Genomic DNA, 24,605 nt, shown 5'->3' on the forward strand with positions numbered 1-24,605 from the left:
ATTAATAACATCTATCACTATATTTATTAATATCATATTGGCCAGGAAGAGGTAAATACCCTTCTGGAGATCCCTAGAAAGTAGTTTGGCTCGTGAGATAATTAAAGTAATTATATATTTATGCACAATGGAATTTTTGGTTGGAAATAAAATTAATTCAAGGTATTTTAAAGTGATTTGGGTGGTTTGTGTTACAAACTCACAGTAAAACTCTTTCCAGAAGTTCCAATAGCTAAAATTCCCGAACAATATCAAAATGAATGAGGTATTCTCAGAGTTTTATATAGTAGTTATACAGCAACTATGTTGTTATCATCATAGTTGTTGTCATTTTGAGGCAGGTCTCACCATTTTGAGTCTCAGGTTGGCTCGAATGTGTGATCCTACTGCATTAGCACTCCCAGATCATCGGATCATAGCCCAGCTTCATACTATATTGTTCATACTAAATTCTTCTTGAAATTTATCACCTTACTATAATGGCAAGTGTCTACACAATTTAAGAAGAACAAAGTTTTTCCTACTTTATTTTCTTCCCTTATTGATTCTGATTATGTTTGAATATGATTATGTTTTGAACAGAATTATTTGAATTTATATCTCATAACACTTCCAGAGAAACATACCTGTGTACATACACAAACATTTATCTTGTTAGAGGGTTATTACATAGTGAAATTACAAATGTTGCCATTATTTTCAATATCAAAACCTAAAATAATCTGAATATTTCTTAATCTTCAAAAGTTGTATAATACCATTGTATACATTTGCTTTCCAGTTTCTGGTGGTCAATTCAATTCAAGATTTGAGTTACATGTATGACCATATTTGGGTTCCATGAGACTTTGGTTTGAATATTTGAATAATTGCTATGACTCCATTAGTGATTATCATTATTTATTTTACATATTTCAAAAAAGTCCATATCATTTGAAGGTTGATTATAGTCTGCACATACAAAAACCTGTCACCTTGCTTTTTGTAAAGACAACCACTATCCATTTAATATCAAATTTAAATCCACTTTTAAGGGAAAAATGAAATGCTCACCATGGATCATAAGAGAATACACATCTAACGATTTTCTATCAGTTCACAGGGAATCCTATCTAACAACTATCATTTTCATTTGATTTCATTAGTATTTAAGCTATAGGGTAAAGTGAATTCCCTTTGATACACTGCAAGTCAATGACTTAACTGAATTTGAGATGAAGTTTTTGCTTGGGATGATGTAAAAGTGACGTAGTAGAGAAATGAAGACTTTTCCCATGCCTACATAACCCACTTATTAAAAAATAAATATTAACTTTTAATGCATTATTGCTATCCATTAGAATAAAACAAATGTCGCTGTCATCTGACAGTCTTCATCCCCAGATTACTCTCTACTTCAGCCTTTTTTGATTGTTGGAAGCATTTGCTAATATTCCACGTAGGGTATATTTTTATGAGTTGCATGCACATTGCTTATATATAAGCTGCTGGAACTCTGACACACAGATTTAAGAAACCAGATGTTGTACAAATAAGAAAAGATACCTTGCCCAGAAGCTTCATATGAAAGAGATCTTTTCTGTCTCTGAGTTTTAAAACAAAAGAAACCTGTGATTCTTGGAAGTTTGGTCTATGATTTTTTATACTAAGGGATATTAAAAGTGAAAAGAGCAAGATGTGAAAACAACTATTGCACACTGGGTGCCTTTCCATGTTCTGAGGGTTCCAGAGGCACAAAATCTGTGTTCTTGACATCAAGGAGAATGAAGCCTGAGCATCTCCACAGGCAGCAATGCAAGCTGGCCTACGCCACACACCAAACAGGCAACGCAGTCAGCACTGCGGCTTGGAGGGCGAATACAAAAGTTCATACTTTGCTCATAGAAAAACAAAATCAATAGAATCAGAAACTTATATCGATTATATCACACAATTTCATTGAATGTAAACGTGTGTACTTGTATAATTCTTTGTAAGAACTAAATAAAAAATTCAGTGTACTTTTAAAAACCATTCAAGCTTGCCTTCGAAGATCAAATTCAATTAAAAAATCAATATGCTTCACATTTTAAGTACTTGATACTTTTACTATCTTGTTTCCTCCAGTGGAGAATTTTTTTCACAAAATTTCTCAAAAGTAACATTAATGCTACAAAACAATCATTAGTAATCAAAATAATTTTATTTGTAAAAATTGCTTTTGTTTTAAAGGGATCATCTTCACTTTGTTTTCAATCTAGAAAGGAATAGACAAGAAACTAAGAAAGTAAATACAAAGCAATCTTCTAAATCAGAGTCACTAAACATGAAGAGCTAGTCTCTATTTTTTTACTTACATACTAATAAAAAAATGGATTGGCCCAATTTGCTTCAGTTTTCATTAAATGTCAATAACACACACACACACACACACACACACACACACACACACACACACACCCCGGACGGGTTATATTATATATATAAAATCATTTCTCCTAATCATAAAATGTGGTTGATGCTCTACTAATCTTCTTTCTTCCCTGGGCATAGCATAATTTGCTGATTTAATTTCTTTCTAGACTGGCATTTACATTCCTGAGCTTGTTTACAGCTTCTAATCAGAACCCTCATATAATACAGTATTTTTATGAGAGTTATTTACCAAGGAGAACAATGAGAAAATTCTTCAGATGAAGATGAAACTTATTTTAAAATTTAAGCTAAGAGAAGTTCCATGATGAATTGGCCTTAGACTATGCACATAAAGTTGTAAGGAATTTCTTACTATTCCTCCAATTAACCATCAATCAGTCTCATGGTATAATATAATTCAAAATTCATATAGAGCTACTCACTGTAAATATCTCCAAACACGTACTCATAACTTTTCCCAGATTGTGTCAGAACGGTACCTATATCTAAAAATCACAAATCCTAGTAAGCTGATTTCTATAACTTTGCAATTGTAGAAGTGAACAAGGTCTTTTGTTTTGGCATGTTATCTATTAAACCCTATGCTGTTAAAACCTCCAGCTCTGAGTTATATCTGCCTTTGTTCAGAAGTACAGACAAATATGCCTACCAAAGAACAATTTTTGATGTGTTTTGCATGCAAAATTGATTGACTCCACATAGATTGAAATGTACTTTAAATGCAAGTTGTTCTTACCAGGGAGAATATCAATGAATGTCTATTGACTTGCCACTTTATCACTTAGACCAAATGTTTTAGGGCAAAATTGACAAGTATCTTTATTTCTGTCTTAATGCATAAAAAAGACAGAATTTTATCAAGTTTCGGATGAAAATAAGACGACCTGGGAAAGAAAAAGTTAGCCAATGACTATAATGTTACAGTGACTCAATGTTACAAAATATAAAGCAATCATAATTTTAAGGTCTAACATGGGAAAATTCTGAAGTAATTGTCTATGATGTCACTTGAGGTAATGAAATTTGTATATATGGATTTAATTTTATTTTTCTAATCATTATTTCTTCTAGTTCTATGGAAGGAATAGGATCTGTGATATAATATGTTATAATATTTTTTTGGTTCATGAAATAGAGAATAAGAAAAGTTATTTGTGGCTTTTTTAAAAAATTTGGATATTTTATATTAACTGGTAAAAATTATGGCTGGATCAGTACTGACACCTGCCATTTACAAGAGATATAAGGAACTGATCTAAAATCATACGAATGAAGTTATTTCCTCTTATATCAAGGATGCTCAATATTATTGAAACTACAGAAAAAAGAGATTTGAAAAACTTACATGGATATGTCTTGAAATTGTTCAATTATATTCTAGCTACAATATTCAAGAAGTGAAGCAGCTAGAAAATAAATAAAGGCATGTGTTACAGAAAATTAAAATTAATGTCTGAAATTTCATTTCCAAGGAACAGCACAAATGCCATTAAACTAAATAAACTCCATGGTACACAATTTTTATCTACCATGAATTTTAAATTTAGACATTTACTAATGAATTTCAAATTTAGACATTATCTCAATGTTTTTTCCTTAAGCTCCAAGTATTTAATTCCTTTGAAGTTGCCATCTAATTACTACATGAAGTTTAAGATATAGAAGGCAGCTGTCGCTTTTCAAAAATCATTTGGCTGTCCATGGAAAAGCTTTAAATAGATATTAATTCAAGTTGATTTTTAAAGTTCATATTTTTCCACATGACACTTTAAAGTTCTTACAATAATGAGGAACAAACTAGGATAACAGAAGACAGCTTTTTGCTTTACCAAATTCTGAGGATCATTTCATAAATTTATACATAATGCATAATGCTTTTAAGAAACAATATTAATAAAATTGTTTCAAGTCATACTTTTCTGTTGTTATTTTTATACTTAACAATGTTTGTGATAAGTCTCCTAGGGCAATAAATGTTGCTGGGAAATACGAACTAACTCTCAGTTTTCCATGGAAAGGACTATTACAGCTTATTTATTTATTTTGTAACTTGTGGATACTTAAATTTAGAAAAATAATTTTATTAATTTATAAAAAACAGGAAAATGGAAGAAAAAATTAAAACCGAAATATAAAATCATACCACCTCTATCCTGAACATGAAAGTTAAGAAGATAATAAAATAAGATTCGAGTAGGATAACAAAAATAATCAAATTGATGAAAAGACAAACACATGTAAATGAGAGATACTAAGTAAAATATTAGGAACAAATATATATATTTTCATCCTAAAATTTTCAGTAGTTGTAAACGCTTGTAAAATTTAGATTCTCAATGATTATCACTTTTTCCTTAAAATATAGCAGAGTAGAATGCATAATTTTTGTTTTAGAATTAAATCTAGTGGAGCAATGTAATCTTTGACTTATATTTTATTCCTATAATAGGAATGTCATCTTTTAAGACAATAGTTTGTCAAAGAAAATAGAAAACAACAATCAAATTAGGGCAAGAATGAATTCAAAGACGAGCACAATTGCTCTCAAGCCATAGTTGACTTCAACATTATTAATAATGTTGAGTTCCTGGTGATATTTTAATATCTGAACTTTTAAAAAGTTAGACAAATTGTAAATTTCAAAACTAAAGTGAAAATGTAAGCCTAGAGAAGATGGTTGGAGTAACTTCTAAAAATTCTTTTAATCTTGAGAGTGTATTATTTTACTTAAACATTTAACCAATAAGACTGTGTACAGAGTGTAACTCATCTCTTTTATGTCAAATAAGCAAAATTAAAAGAATGAAAGAAAGTACACATACCCAGGACCACTTATACTTGCATGGAGTAAAGTAAACAGCACAGGGAATAGGATTTGTTAAGTTTCCTTAAACCTAAAACTTTATACCAGCTTCTGCTTCATCACAAAATTGGAATAAAAAGGACTAGATTTATCCTCCTGCCTTGAAACAACTAAAATTCAAAGTACACAAAATAATTGAAAAATCAGGGAAAATATATGAATATAAAATATCAGGCCAAAGATGGAAAAATAGGGTCATCAGGCAATACAGGAAAGTGGTTAGGAAAGGTGGAAAGTGGATGAGAGCACCTCCAGGGTCACCCGGGTATGCAGCCCGGAGGAGGTTCTTGGGGTGCAGCCCGAAGAAGAGGAGGCTGGGCGCAGCCCGGTGACCTCCCTCAGTTTAGGAGAAATGGTGTGGAGTCTGGAAAGACAGAAGAGCTAAGGTTTGCAGGGCGGAGTTTAAAAAAAAAAGCCTTACAGAAAACAAACTCTGCAGATTTGGAAGGGTGTCTTTGTAATACCTTCCACTGAGAACTGAGCAATGGCTAGCATGTGGGAACAAACCAGGGGAAAGAACAGCAGAAACACGGGGTCCGTACAATATCTACCCCTAAGAACCCCACTGAATTGCCTCCTAAGTTGGGGATTTATGAGGGAGGATTCTCAGAGGGTTTTACTTCCAGAGGGGTACGTTCTTTTTTTTTTTTTTTTTTTTCTAATACTTTTTTTTTTTCTGTTCTCTATTTCATTACCCATTTCTAAATTAGATAGTCTTTCTATTGTTGATGTTTAAGTGCTTCTTCTCACTTTAGGTTTACACTGCCTTTTTCTGCTTATTTTCACTATTTTTAGGATGTAGGTAAAACTATTAACTTAAAATTTGTCTTTTAATAAAGGTATTCACAGCTATAACTTTTTTCTTAATGTACTGCTTTAGCATAATTTTGCTCTATGTATCTACGTTCACTCTATGTATCTATATATGTATCTACTTTCACTCTATATATCTATGTTCAACTCAAATGTTTTCTAATTTCCCATTTCATTTCTTACTTAATGCATGGTATTCTAAAGGTGTGATTGGTTAACATCTCCATAGTTTAGGGTTTTCTGAGTTCCTGTTATGAATTTGTGGCTTCATTACTTTGTGGTTTTCTTTATTTCTCAAGATGTCTTTACATTAGACTTGGAAGTTTTCCTGCATGTGAAATTCCATCATCTTCTTCTCACAGCCTCAAATCTCTTTACTTTTGTCTTACCCCTAAATAGACTCAAGATTGACAATGACCAAGTATTATTAGTGATACCCCATCCCAGAGAAGCCTTTGCCTCAGGAGAGAAGACTTTGCGAAGATGCATCCCTCCTTCATTTCTCAGATGCACTCACCTAGAACTTATCCTCAGTAGAGCTAGATGTACCCATGATAAAACAAAATGTTAATACCTTTCACTCCCAGCAATAGAGCCTAAGTGGAAAAGCTGGGGGAGGGGAGATCTGTATCTCTTCACTATACCAATAAGAAGTGTGCTTTTCATCTCAATGAGCTAGGAGGTCAGTGGTGGGTGGGTGTGGGCTTTGACTCAGACATGAAAGATTTTGTGTCTCTTAATGAATCTTAGTACATTTTCTCAATACAGGTTTATTTGATTTCTGCAGGTTATTCCCCAAAACTTAACTGGTTATTTAAAAAATAATAATTGTCACCATTTTCAGGAAAATTGGATCTGAGAAGCTACTCAAGCTTTCACATCACAAGTGCACCTCCCAGCCTAGAATTCTACACAAGGAGCAGTGTCTCCAAAACTGAAAGAAATTACTTGATGACCAATGATTTTTTAAAGAAGGTAAAATTAAGCACAACAAAACAGAACATAAGAAAGCAATGTAAGAGACATAAATTTAAAAGCAAGACAATCAGAGAGCTTCACTATCGATATTGTCCTTGTTTCCTTCCACATAGTTGTCCATATCTTCACATACAGAGAATTCACACAAAACAACATAGTATAGAACTGATCTGAACATGATGAGGACCAGACGATAAGGAAGTCAACAATGGCTGTCATAGTGTCTCTCATTCTCTTCAAAATAACTGTCCATATCTTCATGTATGTTGAAATTAAACAAACCGAAACAGGCTAAAATCACTCTGAACAAAGAATAGTAGTATTGCTGGATTTCACATCATGATGCTATGGAATCAGCACTGGGTACTGTAGTGTCTCTTTTTCTTCAAATGCATGTTCATTTCATCATGCATTATATAATCAGTTCTCATAAACTGTTTATAATTTCTACACATGCATGAGTCTCTACATTTATTTCTCTCCTTTCTGTAGTAAAGGGAAAAACAAAGCACAGCAATACAAAGCAAAACAAATTCCTATAAAAACATGAAATGAAAAAGTCATATAAAACCACAGTACAAGGTGATCTACAATGGTTACTGTGTTGTCTCTTGTTATCTTCAATAGAATGGTCCATGTCATCAGGCATAGTATAACTGAATATAGCAGTACATAGCAATATTAATAAAAACACAACATTGCAGACAATGTAAAACTTCAAAAGTAGGTAGTAATCAAAACAGAGTGGCTATCCTAGTGAATCTTGTCATCATCAGTGTAGTTGCCTATACTCTCAGACTTGATACTATCAATCATAAGGGATTTGAATAAAATCTGACAATACAAAACAGCAATCTAACAAACCAGATTCAAAATATCAGTCATGATAAAACAGTGTAAGTTATAGAGGGCCTCAGATTAAATTAATAGGAATTAAGGATGATTACCATGTTATAACCTGCTAGTTTCAAAATAGCTGTCTCTGTGACCAGTAATTTTTAACATCTTTTGATGTATTTATTGGTAATTCCATTCAAATCATGTGCCCATTTCTAGGTTGTCTTTTTGTTGTTGATTTTTAAGTGCTATTTGTATATTCGGGATACTAAAACTTTATCAGGTATATAATTCACAAATATTTTCTCCCATTTTATAGTTTATAATTTTTTTACTTTTTTCCACCTAAACTTATTAGTATGTAATAAGTTATTTTCAATTACCAACTTTCTTCCTTATATATAACTTTAATTTATCTTTGCTGTATCTGTTCACTCATGTGTGTTAACTCCTGACACATATTTATCATATTTGATTTAAAGTCTGCCTTCTATTACCACAATATTCCCCATCTTTGGATTTTTCTTCTCTTTTTTATCATACTTATGGGCTACATTTTCCTAATTCTATATAGATTTAATTTTTAAAACCATGGAGATCATGGGTGCTATGTTGTGGAACATATGAATTTTAACTTCCCATAAAAAAGTGTTCCACTTTCTTCTGACAGGGAGTAAATTTCTGGGCAGCCTGTTTTTATTCTATAGAAAAATATTTTTAGATTTTCAAGAATGAATCTAGAAACATAGACCTCAACTGGAAGCTCAACTCAAAATCTCGAACGTTAAGACTCTTCACTTTGCACGGTTGCTACTCTAATGTCTCCTTTCATTGTTTGAGCTGGCACCTTCTTTCTATTTGGAGCTCACTCCTGGTTTCCTCTAGGTTTGAGATTCTTACTCTATTATGTACTTAGTCAAAATTCAAAGGAGGCTCAAAGCATGTTTTTGGTCTCTCTTTAGGCTGTATCCTCTCTGCACTATCTTGACATTTGTATCTGTGTCATCTTCTGCACAGGAACCTGATTCAACTTTGTTCTGCTTCTACTCCTTGTGCTGGTGCAAACAAAGGGACTTCAGCAGAAAATTGAGGTGCAGTGGACACTGCTTCATGACTTTCCTTCCTTCAAGGATCACAGTAGGTTGCTTCTTAATTTCATCACTAAAACTAAACATTGTACCTCATACATAAATAAAAATGTATGCATATTGAATGTATTTCGTAGAAAATATATAACATATAATATGCATTATATGCTTTAATTCAAAGTCTTTTTACAAGGTAACGTAAGTCTTCCACCAGTTACACAATTATAGCCAATAATGGAATTTTGGAGTGAAATATTTTATTAAGAATCTTCAAAATGTTTCACCACTGTCTGCTTTATTGGAGAATGAATTTAGATACAAAAAGTAAAATTAAAATTGTTTTCCATTCCTTGTCAGTGTGGAAATAAAAATGCCAACTGAATTTCCTCAGCTCCTAGACTGAAAGTACTGTTTGTTATAGTTTTAATCTATTGCTTCAAAGGTATACATCTATTTTACTTATCATTAACTTCCTTTACAAACCTTTCTTTTCAAATATCCGAATAAGTAGAATTGGCATCACAACTTAAAATCATTTTTATAAATAATGTTTAATGTTAATATAATTTTTAATACAATGAGTAGAAAATGAAACAATAAAATATAGTATTTGCAGACAAGCATAAAAATTTACGTTTAAGTGGCAGCAAGGTTGAATAAATTCATCACTGCCACAATTATCACATGGCAAATTGGCTCTGTAACACATGGATATCATGAAGATTTTGCTAGATTAGCTGGCTTCTTGCTAAGAATTTACAGCTAACCAGGGATAAGCAAAAGAGTCCTGTTGTTGTCATTGAGTTTTTCAGTGCAATAGCTTCAGGGTCACTGAAAATTCCAATTTAATGAAGGAGGCTCTCTCTTTTGTTACAAATTTTTTCCTTTCTCCAAAAAGTTAGTTCTTGGAAATTTTAGGAATTTCTTTGAGAAATTTCTAAAGAGATTAATAACCTTGGGCCTTGGCTGCTCTGGTGGCAAAGCATATGGATTTTGTATCATGTTTTATGTTTTTTTTTTAAGCCTAAATAACTATACAATTATTTTGTAATTATAAGGCAATCATTTACTGACAACTAGAAATTTTTCATTTTTATGGTAATTCCAAGTATAACTACCATATAATTTGTAAGAAAGAAATAGCTGTGCAATTACTCTGTATTAACACAGTAATTACCAAACATGTCCAACCTTATTTGTGTCTTATAAAATAGAAATTTTCACACCTGCATACTGCAAATTGCATGGCAGCTATGTATGCTTTCGTCATGTGATCTATCACAAAACAAAAGGCAGTGGGGTTGGTTTTTATCTCATCGTATCATTGTAGTAGGTTACCAGTTGAACATATTATTTTGTCACAGATGCTTCCCTGTAATTGTATTTGAACTGTTGAAAAGTAGAATTAATTTCATAACTACAAGAAAAATGGCAGATCAGTGGACAGAGCATGAATTTTGATGTCATACAGGTCTGTATTATAATTCTACCTTGTCTACTTTTTTGGCAGAGTTACCTAAATAAATTACCTAATTTTCTTCACTTAAGAATTTGTAAATTTTTGAGGTTCTATAAGAATAGATAAGTAATCGTACAATCTACCATCATAGTAGATACATTGAGCCAACAATTCATTTCACAAAGCAGTAATAGCAGACAAACATAAATAAAGTGGCTTGAAACAGAATTCAACTTCTCACAGATTGGGAGCTGGGAAGCCAGAAATCTGACTATGAGAATGGTCGCAAGTGTCCTGCTTAGTGGATGGATGTTTATTGTTTGTGTCATCACATGGCAGAGAGCAGAGAAAGAGCTCTGTAATACTTCATCTTATAAGAACACTAGTAAGACCATTATGCTCTCCTCTCATGGCTTTGCTACCTCCCATGAACCCTAGGGCCAGGCGCCATCATTCTGAGGATAAAGCTTTAGCAACTAACTGGGCATGGGAGGACTCCGTCAGTGCATAGCAAGAAATTGCATTAGACACTGTGAAACAGTGATGATGGAGTAGGCAGAGCTCAATGACAACGCTCTTGTATAGGTGTGCAAAACCCTGTAGTCCACCTCCATTACATAAAAAAAAAAAGATAGAAAAGGAAAAGAAAATGATGAAAAAATCAGACACAATTCCTAGGCCCATGTATTAAAGTGTGTATTAACTTTAATGGAATTATACATGTAAGTCTAAACTTATAACTGTGATATGGTATTCAAAGAAAGAATACACTGCACTGAAATCACAGCCTCTCTGAAACAGGCTTTCTATGGAAAAAAAGTTAAGAGTGATCACTCAAAGCCTTATGCAAATATTCACAGCAGCTGTATTTACCAGAGCCAAAAATTTGAACAGCTCCTGTGTCCTGCATACCACTCAATAATAAATACTACTCAGCAATAAAAACAGAGATAGACTATTTAACACATGCCCTACCCCAATGGCTCTCCAATGAATTATGCTTAGTGAAATAGTCAAGCCTCAAAATTAATACTATATGATTCTATAGAATATTTTAAATAATAAAAACTTAGAAATTGAGATATTCGTGGTTGCCAGCAAAATAGAGAAAGATGGCTATGTTATAAAATAGAAACAAAAAAGAAACAAACCTATTGTCCCAGAAATACTCAATATCTTGACTGTGGTAACAGACACAGGAACCTACACATGTAACACAATTGGATAGAACTAATTACACATATACACAATTGAGTATAAGTAAAACTAGGAAAATACTAATAAAATACATTAACTAATATCAGTAGTTGAGTTACGGTATTATACTACAGTTTTCAAAATGCAATTGTATGCAAAAAGTGAATAAAAGGCACAGGGCTCAATATATTGTTTCTTTTACAACTTCATATAAACCTGTAATTATGTCAACAAAAATTTCAATTAAAAAGCAATTTTAAGCCTGACCTGGTGGGACATGACTGTAATTTCAGCACTCAGGAGGCTGAAGCCAGAGGGCTGCCATGAGCTCAAGGTCAGCCTGGGGTTCTAGTGAGTTCAAGGCCAGCCTGAACTTCATAGTGAAACCCTGTCTCAAAAAAACAAGCACCCCAAAAAAGTAGCTTTGCATTTTTGTGATTATTCCATACTCCCCCCCCCCTAAACTGTCATAATAACACACAGGTAATAAAAAAATAACAGTCATTGTCAGACAGCAAAAATCTATCATAGGAAAAGAATGGCACACAAAGTCGTGTGTGTGTGTGTGTGTGTGTGTGTGTGTGTGTGTGTACTTTGTACAGAGCAAAGAGAATGAAGGATGGAAAGTTCTTACTGAGAGTAGAGATCTATTCAGAAGCAACATGAAAAGACTTAGTAATTAACCTAAAAAATTGACATTGTCAGATTAGATCTTTGAAAGCATCACCACGAAAAACTTACGTGTCAAGAAAATTAAATATACAATTGTTCACTTCCTTTCTCTTTCAAAACTTCAATGTAATAAAAATAAATGAGTTTAACTGGTATATATACTTAAAAATTAACCATTTTGGATAGTAGAGAGCAACCAGTGGTATAATTCAAAGAATATTTGGAAAAATTGACGGATCAACAATGCAATGAGCAGAAGGAAGTTGTAGCTTAATGATTTTAATGCATATGTAGATCTGTTCATCCCAAAAGGCTCATATCGTGTGTTCACCAGAAGCAGGGAAGCTGTACCAGAGTGGTAAATGTGCATGGAGAGCTATTGGCAGGAATTGCTTGACAGTTTGTATGTGGAGAAATTGGTTGTATTGATCTCTATTCCCCCAGTCCACACAGCAAAGAGTACACACACAGACAAAAAGTCAGTTCCTTTAGAGTGCCCTTAAATCACATCCTACATTTTCTTATAGTTTCAATGAATATTTATTCCACTCACTGTCATTCCAGGATGATAGCCAAAGATAAAAATGGAAGAGAAAAAGGAATGGTGGGGGAAACGGAGGTGGCGGAAGGGATTTAATAAATCAACTTACAAAAAAGAAAAAAAAAAGACTGTAATTAAAATGAGTAAAATAAGAAGAAAAGTATACAAAATGCACATTATTCAATGGGTTTGTTGCAAAAATTTGGCAAGTGGATTGGTTGGGTTTCCTATCGCTGGAAGGACATTCCCTGACACTGACCAATTGAAGAAGAAATGTTTAATTAATTCAGCTTAGAATCTCAGAGGTTTCAGTCCAATTGAGTTCAAGGCCTGAGCACCATGGAGGAGCACTGCTCATCAGGTGGCATCCAGGAAGCTCAGGGACAGGAAAAGAGCACTGGAAAGTGGGTGCGGGGTGGGGACCAGAGAGAGTCTTCAAGGTCCACCTCAGGACTCACCCAGACACACACTAAAATGTGCTTCACTAATCTCAGAGGCTTCTCTTAAGTCAGTCAAGTTAATAATCAAGAAAAATTGGCATGCGATAGGAAGCAGTTTAAAATCCTCATTAGAAACACTGATAAAACCAGCAGAAGAGAGTTAATACATTTTCTGAATATCACTTTGGTCATCTACAATGCATAGAAATGCTAGCTTTTACTTTGGCTGTGCTGATTTTCAATGTCACCTGAGTTTTCACGTTTGATTAACACTCCCTTTCCCTTTCAACATTTCTGGATTACATGATATACGGTCATCAAAACTATGTTTTAAAAAAACCATTGAGATGCCCTGATATGATATGATTTCATATGATAATGAGATGAACCCTCAATATATCCTCAAGGAAGTTATAATTTTTTATTGGCCAGAAACCAACTATTTATATAGACAATGTCAACTTATTAGCAAATATGAATGTAACAGTTTAAAATTTTAATGATATTTAACAGTTTAAAAACTGTATTTCAAAATAATGAATAAATCTGTTTTCAAATATTTTCATAAAAAGATGGACTCAGTGACACTGGAGATTTGAAAAATGTTTATTCTATTTTCTCTTCTGCATATAATAACTTATATTGAATGGGAAAATAGGACAAATATACAGATTTTAGAGATTTATTTTTAAACTCCCCATTCTTGCCTTTTATTGAGGTGTCAAGAGTATTTTTGCCTAGCTGGCAGAAACTTCTCATAATTTATTGAAATTCACTTAATGCTCTGTCAGTCATCACAATTTACTGCAGTATTGTCCAGATGAGCCAGAATATAATGATAGGATACAATATGATATATTACAGAAATGAAAAGCCTCAATTAGACAGAAAATGAGATTGTTTTAAGGGTATAAAACTGAAAGTGTGTCTATGCCTTGTGACTTCTCAGCCCAAAGTGAACTGAAAATTTAAACAAACAAACAAAAAAAAAGACAATGTATTCTTTGAAGTATTGCATAATTTGTAATCTATTGCCATCTGCTTCAATAAGTCAGTAATATGGGCTCCCATCTAATGAACTAATAAGTAGCAAGGATCAACTCCCTGGAGTACAGATTACTGCAACAATAGAACCATTCCACTGGTACCATCATTATTAGCTAACCTTATTCACCAGACTGTTCTAAAAGTGAGGTTCTGTTTTCAGAAGCATCTGAAAAATGTCAATGCAGCCATAACGAGCATCTTGTGGTGTCTAAAACTTTTTTCTGTCAGATATAAATGGAAAAGGAAGACATGGCCAGCTAGAAAACTTAACTCATTCCAACAATAAGAAAAGTCACATTTTTGTAATTTGTTCAAAGGACACTGAAAGGCAGTAGCATGAGACATTGTAGAGATTTTCCATTAGAGGTAACCTTGTGTTACAAAAGGTTTCCAGCCTAAATAAAATTCAGTTATCTGGATTATCATTCCTTAAAGCTTATTCTTTGCTCTAAATTTGATAAAATGAATCACACATTTCAAATAATAAGAGTCATAGAAGAAAATATATAGAAGAAAATGTACTGGTGCTTTAAAGAAAAGTTTGAGTAGTCACATGATAAATAATACTTGCATTGTAACAATAACACTTTGGACATTCTTCACTGAACCTAAGCGATATTGTGTATGTGTGTACTCACTTATTTAAAGGCAAGTCTCTGAATTTGCATTGTACATGACTTTTTCAGAAAAATATGATGTTAACAAACTTCTGATAAAATTCTGACACAGGACTCTGAGATAAATCACATTGTATCATTACCAAATAAACTGACTTAGTAAAAATATAGGTAATAATATTACAAAGGACTTTCATCATCTTGTACCTAGATTCCAGGTGGCATTCTTTAAATGGAAATAGAGTTTCATTGTAGAGAACAGTAAACTAATTTAAGTACTTCAACGTGTCCATCTGGGACCATGGAGTATTCAAAACAAAAGCAAGAGTCAGAAAAATGTTTTAGATGGAACATGACCTATTCATTGCTGGGTTTTATCTCAGCTTGTCTGTACATCCTCTAAAACTGCACCAGTAAAGTTTTTCATACTCAACTTCAGAATAGGAATTTTCCTGATTTAAACAGAGTCCTATGTTTTGTCTCTCACTCCCCCCCCCACCTATAATGATGTCACCTGGCCCTTTGATTATCTCTATACCTCAGCAATGTCGTCACCCTCAGAATCCAGCAGCTGCTTTATTTACCTTACCACATTTCCCTGCTTTCAAGTTCAGAAGCAAGTGTGGCCCTCATAACACCGTTAACAGAGACTATATTGGTAAAAATGCTAGCAAACATTTGTATTATGCAGCTAAAGTTTTGAATAGCTTGATCAGCCTATGGAGAGGCAGACCCGGTGCACACATTACTTTATCCTCCACTGCTCAGATGCTATTTTCAGAATTCTAAGAGCTGAGGCTAATAACCTATTGGCACCATAAAGTGCAGCGATTTGCAGATACTGCTACAAATTTTGGGATCATTTCTTGCCTGAGTAGTAAGTATAACTAAATTTATTTGATGAATGTAAAAATTTATTTCCACATATTCTTGGATATAAGACTTGATGTAGAAAAGAAACTTGTTTGAAGTATCTCTATTCTAATATGAAAGTTATAACAGCATTCATTGTTTTTCTATACTATGGAGCTTTCCAGTGGGGCGGTTCAACGATGGAAATTCAGGGACAGAAAGATAGTTGAACAATACAACCAGAGAAGCAGGAAAAAAATGTATAAAATGTAATAGCACACATAAGCCATCTTATCTCATTATAGTGTGAATGCTAAGATCCTTTATTTTCCCTAATGTTTGCCTTAAACCTGATGCTTCTGTGACCTCTTGGTTTCCCTAAATGATATCCTGGAACATATTACAGTTTTATGATAACTCTTAGGTCTTGTATGATAACTCTAGGTCTTGTATAGGGCTTTCCGGAAGAGTACAATCAATAAAATCCTTATGTAATTATAAATGGAGATTTATTATATTATAATGAGATCAGTGGGTGAGTTGTCCCACAATGTCCCTCTGCAAACTAGAGAGCTGGAGCCCAGTTCAGGAAACTGAGCGCCTCAGAATAAGGGAGAAATGTATCACAGCCCCAGTCTGAGGCTGAAGGTTTGGAAGGATTCTGGAGGAACTCTGGGGTGAGTAAATCTTCAAAGACTGAATACTTTGGGCTCTGATATCTGTGGACAGTAGCAAAACAATGCTGGAGAAGTGAGCTTCTGCCTGAGTGAGTTTCCTTTGTACTTCATGTTCCATTCGATGTCAGCCTCTTCGACAGGGCCTCCCACATTCAGGGCAAGTTTTCCCTCAGCTTTTTGACCCAAATGCCGATCTTTTCTGGAAGAATGTCACAGACACACTGAAAAAGTGTTTTATCAGTTTTCCAGACATCCCTCAGTTCTGTGGGCAGTAAAGGTCAACCATCAGAGTTAAGAAAATTAGCCCCCCTTCAAATTTTAAACTCAAACTTTGTTGTGTTAATCTCTTTTCGGCCATTCTCTCAGGAGGAGTTCTAGAGCTGGAATTCTGCCCTCTTGGTGAAGAAGAGAGAGAATACACTTAATTTGAAGCAGTGGAAAGGGGAAGAGGGTATTTGAGGAAAGGGACTGGCATCCTAAATCTCATACACAAATAAATGAATCTACAGTGTGGGAACTGAAGGCTTTAAAAACCACTGAATGTGTTTGTGGGTCCTAAAATTTCCTTTGCTACCTTCTTTGTAGCAATACTGATTCAGGCACAGTTGTTCTTTTTCTCCTGAATTTTTAAGCACAATATTTTTAAGGCCAAAAGTTCTGCAGTTTTGAAGCATTTTTCAACTTTAGGGAGACATTTCAAACATCTCTTGCCATAACACTCCCCCCAGATGAAATTACAACATATCATATACCTATTCATGTACTATGACCCTTTGGTGCTCTACAAACCATTACACTAAGTTCTCTTTGCCCTAAGTACCCAATTTTTTGCTCCTTGAGCAACAATATCACTTCTATTGAAAATGCATGATTTTAGAGGATCTTTATGAAACTAGTTTTTCTGTGAGATTGGACAAGACTAGAAAATATCAGTGTGTAACACAGTGTATTCAGCAGTAATTTTGAGAATGTATTTCTAAAATTATATAATTCTCTGTGTCTATGTTTATATAAATCACAATAGCAAGTACATCTCTTACTTTAGGCTTCTGTCTGAAGTTGAAAGTCACTGTTCCAGAAGATAAGTGCTGGAATAGGAGGATAAAGCACTTACCACACACACCAAAACCACCACCTAACCACCACCACACAGTTGAAGTACTAAGTAGAAAAAGCCATTTTCCTAACAACTTCCAAAGCAGTGCTCTAGATTATCCCTGTAGGATGATACTACAATACTGTGCAGAGTAGGAGTTAACTCCTCTCCTCCATCCCTTCAACTCTCAATTTCTCCTCTGTCAGCTTAGTTAATCCCTTCTTAGGAGTTCTGCTTTCCCTCTCAACAATTAGTCGCAATTAATTCAAATTCTTAGTCCAGTGCCTTTGGCCTCCTTAGTAACTGTTTTTTTTTTTTTGTTTTGTTTTTTGTTTTTTGTTTTTTTTTTTTTTTTTTTTTTTAGTGGAAATGGTAATTTATTCTGTTTTTATTTGTTTCACAGTGTTTTGCATGCTAATCATTGGTACAAATATTAAATAATATCTTTTCACCATGTTTATATTGTCAGTCTAGACTGCTATCTACTTAGTTGTTATTATAGTTCTGTAATGATTGAGTTGAAGTATTGTTTCACAAAGCATGAAAAACTTACTGCAAACTTTGTAACTTCCTTTTCTCCCTATTAATTAGAACAAATGAGCAGAAAATAAACAGGGAAGCAGTATCAGCTCCATGTCTTAGGGGAGAACCAACAGACCAGAGATGATCAAGAGGAGAAAGAGCTGCCAGTTTTGTGGGTTATATTTGCTTTTGTGTTTTGTTTGGGGCAGGGAGAATTAGCACAAGAAGAATAGATGAGAAGCAGTTCCCAGTGATTCAGAATGGTTTCAAAAGCCAATGCTATAAAGGCAGGCACTAATAAGAGCAGGTAAGTAGACTAGTTAAATTGGGGCAATTTGTGGTATTTGAGCAGTCCCACAAGCTGCAGCCATGTAATCTTCCTAAAGGGGGTTGCTGAAATCTCTAGAAAATGATCCGGTATTGCCAAGTTTTTTAAAGCAGCCAGAAACTTAGACTTTTTTACTTGAAATTTGTACTGCATTAGTATGCATTTTTGTAAACAGCAGATCCCAGAGGTGTGAGCTAAACAACACCTTAACTTTGTTACTTGGCAAATTCTAGAACAACACACACATTGTCTTTTGATAAGGTTGCTCCTAGAGAGGAAAATAGGTAATTAGGTTCAGCCTAAATTGCTTTGAGCATGAGACAGGGGTACCAGTCAAAATTTATCTATCAACTGTTTAAATGTTTGTAAGACATAAAACTTTTAAATTGAATATGTTCTTTGAGGCATTCTTGAGTAAGTGACTTTAATATTTGTTTAACATTGTGATTTCTTTTCCTAAAAGTAGGAAACGTATCTGAAGACCAAATTTAAACATTCTGTTCCATATTTATGTTTTGTTCAATGGATCATACTACAATGAGAAGAAATTCTGTAAAAAAAAGTAATAAGTGAAAAATCATTTACATTAATTTCATAAAATACAAAATTACTAAATATATTACTATATCACATAGCAAAATTTTAATGTATTTTTTATTTGCATAAAAACAATCTGATGCTAATCTAAATTTGGAGAACCAAATTTAATGGGCTGGCTGCCTGTTTTGTAAATAACACTTGTAATAAATAACAGCCTTGTCCGTTCATTTGCAGAGTGTCTATGGCTGCTTGTTGTTGTTTTGCTTTTTATTTTTGTTTTTGTTTTTGTCTTTTTGTAACAGGATCTCACTATGCAGTTCACGCTGGCCTTAAATTCACTTTGTAACCCAAGCTGGTCTTGAACTCACAGATTAGCCTGCCTCAGCCTCCCGAGGGCTGGGATTGCAGGTGTGTTCCGTGCCTGGCTCATCTATGGCTGTTTTTAAAATACAACATCAGAACTACATTGTTGTAGTGAAGTGTGCAGCTTGCAAAAACTAAAGTATTTAACACCTTGCCCTTAACAGAAAATGTTTGAACATCTCAAAAGACAGTTAAAAATTAAAAAGTAATTTGAGCTTTTGTTTTCAAGACCTTTGCAAAGATGTAAGGAAATATTTCCTTGGGACCTCTCATTGGTAGTCATAGAAGGTGTGCCACACTGGTGCTCACTGATAGATTTCAAGTGACAGAAATAACAATTTTTTTTTTTTTTGGCTTTTTCCTTTTTATCGGTACCAGGGATTGAACTCACAACTGCCTGCTTGCAAGGCAGGCGCTTATGCCGCTGAGCTAAACCTCCAGCCCCTATAACAAATATTTTTAATGGCTTTGTTTTCGGAATACCTGTGTTTCTGGTAACTCTATCTAAAGCAGTTTCTACAACAGGACTCCCTCATATCTGAGTCTAAAGAAAAGCAGTGCTGCTGGTGGAAATCTGGTTCTTATTAGCGGATAAGGAAATCTGAGAGTGATTGATTTAGTCACATTTGTCTTCCAAATTAAAGCAGGTGGATCTTCCTGTTATAGGCAAGTCACACTCAAGTAGGGAAGTAGACAGTGCAATAAAGGATATATTTACAAAGGTAAGATCAAGATTTATGGAGACCAACAAGAATGTGCAGGTAAACCTAAGATCAGTATCATTGGAAAATAGTGGGAGGGACCTCAACTGTTCTCAACTTAAAATTCAAGCAGAGGAAACAGTTACACAATCACCAACAGAGCAGTAGCTGTTCTCCACCCAGGGTGGAGGGAGTTTGAGAACTAATTCTCCACTATACCTCTCGTCCCTTTTGCAGGCTTTTCCCAATGCCTTTCATTGGTCAATTAAACCAAAGCCAGGGGACAAAGTGCCCCTTGCTGTATTCCCAGCACAGAGGTAGAGAGAGGACCCAGGAGGTAAGGTGGGGAGCTGACAGACAATATTCCTGTCTACTTCCCTAGTTGTGCAGACAGGAAGAAGCAGCTAAAGCTCTCAGTCTGGATACCATCCCACCTTTAATCATTTATTTTCCCCATTTAATAGTCTGTTTCCCAGATTTCAAAATGTATGCTTTTAGCCTTTCCATAAGGACTCCGATTCCTGACACCATAATTACGATGCAGTTGCTAATAACGCTGATGACTGTTATTGAAATGTGATTTTATATTCCAAGAGCATTCTTAATGGCTCTGCCTGCAACTCAGTGTTGTCTGTTGTATCTGTCCATGGATGAGCCATTCAAGATCTTTTTCATGATATATATATGGGGATATATGGAGATCCTCTCTCTCTCTCTCTCTCTCTCTCTCTCTCTCTCTCTATATATATATATATATATATATATATATATATATATATATTTGCAGATTCTGCCAACTCTTTAACAGCTGCCTGCCTGCAACCATTCTCTCTGGTGCAGTGGAGCAGCGCAGAGCTGCAGCAAAGAGAGATGCTCACTGGAGATACAGAACTGTCATCAAATTCTGCTGCTTCAGTAACACACTCTCCAATTTGGAGCTGCCAAAGCGGATCACACAGGCAAATACAGGACAGCAGAAGGAGACAGATTATATATCCTTAAAAAGCCAGTGGGAAGGGAAAAATAAGCCAACGTTTGCTTCCTCCCAGAAGAGTTAGAAATGTTATTGGTATAGAGGACCCCTTCCGCCTCCCACCTCCACCTCTCACCTTCGCCACCATGACAGTTCTGGGAAACATAGTAGTAGGTATTTCCAAATATCCTCCTTAGAAGTGGAATTAACTTATCTGGAAGAATGACACTTAGTACACTATAACAGCCAACCTGGTTCCCATTGTGCCCAGCTCCTTAATGTGCCCTCCCTGCCTTGCCTCCCTTTTCTGGTACTGGCTCAATCTTCTCCACTCACAAAGCTTGAAAGGCATTTCTGTACTTGAGTGTTTATGGTCATTAGTATCATTACCAATGTCAAAGGTATTTATGGAATCTTAGAAAACAAAGTCTCTAATGCATGTCTACATATTTCCATTTAAACCAGTAGCTTTCTTGAATATCGTCTGCATATTGGATCCCACTGGGTCGTGTGTGTGTGTGTGTGTGTGTGTGTGTGTGTGTGTGTGTGTGTATGAGAGAGAGAGAGAGAGAAAAGAAAGAGAGAGACAGACAAAGAGAGAGAGAGAGAGAGAGAGAGAGAGAGAGAGAAGAGAGAGATTACCTACTCTACCTTTGAAATATAATTGCCTATGAAATTCTATTTCTAAGCTTGTCCTTAGGCTACTAAAGCTGACTTTGCTGACATTTGACAGCCCTTGGGGATGACCTTACCCAACAGCTGCAATGCATGGAAGTAGGAGCTCTATCTACCTCTCTGACCTCAAGGTGGCTAACTTCCCCTTAAATATGGCACTGAGACTGTCCTCACAACAGTATCACTGGGAATTTCATCTTTGTATTTTTTTTTAGTCAATTTAAGCTACTTTCCCAAAATCTCATAAATCAAGTAGCTTACAAACAGAAAAAAAAAAAAAAAAAAAAAAATGTTTCTCAGGGCTCTGGAGGCAGGGAGGTCTAAGATCAAGGCCCCAGCAGGCTGCTGTCTGTTGAAGGTCTGCTTTTGATCCATGTATAGCATTGTCTCCCCATGTGCTCTAATGGTGCACCTGACAAAGGAGTTTCCGTCTAAGGGCATGAATCTCACTCATGAGTGAACCCTCATCATCTAATCACTTCCTAAAATGCCCACTTCCAAAAGCCTTCACACTGGGGGTTGGTGTGTACTGTAAGTTATAGAGGGGTATCAGCATTTGGACACAGTGACCAGCCTGTCCTGTTTCAGCCTCACCTCGCCATAGCCATATCTCCTGGGAAGCACTCTCCAGCGTGCCCCCTGGAATCCTCATCTTGATATCTGTTTGTGGGGATTCCAAGCAATGACAGTGCTTTTTACAGTGCTAAACAACGTCTCTCACATTCCATCTAGGCCATCTTGTCTCACCGTTGAAAACATACAAGGATTCAGCATGGCATGAGAAATTACAAATTTGTGGTAATGACACCAACAAAATTACATCTCTTGGGAGACAGGTCATGAGTATTATCTGCTTTATAATGTGGTTAGGAAAAGATAAAGTAGGGTGGGAACTGAACATTTAGTTCAAGCTGAAAACAAGCTCCCAGTTTCAGACTAACATTGATGTGTTTTCACCGTGGGAGCTTCTCAACACTGCTCCGGCTACTCTCCGTCAGTGGTGAGAGAACTATAGACAAAGGAAGGAAAATAACATTAATGCTCTGACCTCCTGCCTTGTCTGAAATTACTAGTAGTGAAGGCTGAGCTGGTAAGAGCTGTTAAAAGCATCTGTTTGCCGAATCTTTTGAAAAGTTCTGTTGACTTCCAGCTCTGATCAACAAATGACCGCTCTTCTGCACCCACTCCTAAAATAAAATCCCTTGTCTGGCTGCAGAAGCGCCTCCTCTGTATCCACTCAGAGAGAAAGATTTTGTCAACTCTGTCCTGAACAAAGCTTTATTTAACATCTTAATCCTCACAAATCTCACTTTCAATTGATTTCTGATTTCTTTTTTATTAAATAAAGGTTTGCATCTGGCGATATGCTTCCAGAAGGGAGCTGGTCACTTCCATTCAAATGTAATATGGCCTTTAATTACAGGAAGCTCTGTCAGCGCATAATAGTGGAGAGGAGCTCCAGGGAATTCCAAACCACTTCTTATTCCTTGTCAGAGAGATCAGATAAATGAAGCATTCTCAGCTTGCGGCTTCCTCTTTAAAACCTTTCAGAGACTGAAGGGCAGTTTAAAAAATTAACTCTCAGACTGTCTTCATGATAAAAACTGCCTGCTGTCCGATATTTTACCATATTTGTCTTAGGTAATGGGAGCTCTTGGAAAGAATCCTCACATTTGAGTCAGAAGATTAAGGCTCAAGTTCTAGTTTTGTCATTTAATGGCCACAAAGAAAAATCTCAATTTCCTTACCTGTAAATGAACATAAAAAGAACCAATTCTATCTCCTTTAAAAAGGCATTTTGAGGAGAAAATACAATGTGAAAAGAGAACTTATACGATAATAGCTACAGAAATGGATGGTATTAACAGAGTTGTTAATTTCAGAGAGATCAGAGACCATATCCTTCCTTGCCAGGGCCAGGAGTAGTTCCAGTGTAACTTTACCCTCGTAAATTTTACTCCAGTATTTCAAATTTTTATGCTTTCGCTTTGCTTATTTGTCTCTGTTCCCTTCCCTATTCTTGACAAATAAAGAAAAATCGCTTTCACATTTAGGCAATAAAAAGTAAAATAAAACAATGTGAGCAATTAAGACAGACCCTGGATCTCTTAGTGGTCTTCTGTGGGATGCATACCAGGTAAACCTGATAGAACATTCAGAAATTAAACTTGAAGTAAACACACTTAAACTCACCCATTTTTGTAACTTTACAGCCACCTAAACTTTTCTAATAAATGTATCTGCTTTTCCATCTGTAAAGAATCATTAATGCTCAACTATCAATTTTTCCGTGAGGATTCAATAGAAACATGCACATATTCAGAACTATTATCAATGTGATCATTAATTTATCATCAGGAGTGTTTCATAAGGGATAATAAGAAAACATGTTTTTAACTTAAATGTTCTTTTCCCTAAAAATCAGTAGCCCTGTCTTTAACAGTTCTTTTTTCTGGAACACTTGTGCCTGTATCTAATAAGTCATGAAACACTTCTGGTGTACTGTTCTAGTTTTCTGTTTATTTTCTTTTCACTGTGCTTCCCAGGCCATCACAGTTTCTGCTCTGTTCACATCCTTTATTTCCTTTTCCCCAGCTCATCCTCATATTCACCAACTGTGTTCTTGATAAACCATAAAATTGAATACATCACTCTCCTTATAATCCTTTTATTAATTTGTATCTCCTGCATGATTAATTTTAAATCCCTTTAAATGGCTGCTAGCCCTTTGAATTCTATGTCCCACATGATTTTATTCTTATAAGAGCTTGACTTTCCCAGCAAACTGGAATCACTTGTCATTTCCCTTATCAGACATACAATCTGGTCATCTTTTCTCCTAGAATCTCCTCTTACCCTCTTCATGCCTTTTAAGATTCTCTTGACCACTTGGGTGGAGTATAAATGTGTG

The sequence above is a fragment of the Cavia porcellus genome, unplaced genomic scaffold (assembly GCF_034190915.1).
Source record: "Cavia porcellus strain 051 isolate PalLab524CR breed Dunkin Hartley unplaced genomic scaffold, mCavPor4.1 scaffold_20, whole genome shotgun sequence".
Taxonomy (NCBI): Eukaryota; Metazoa; Chordata; class Mammalia; order Rodentia; family Caviidae; genus Cavia; species Cavia porcellus.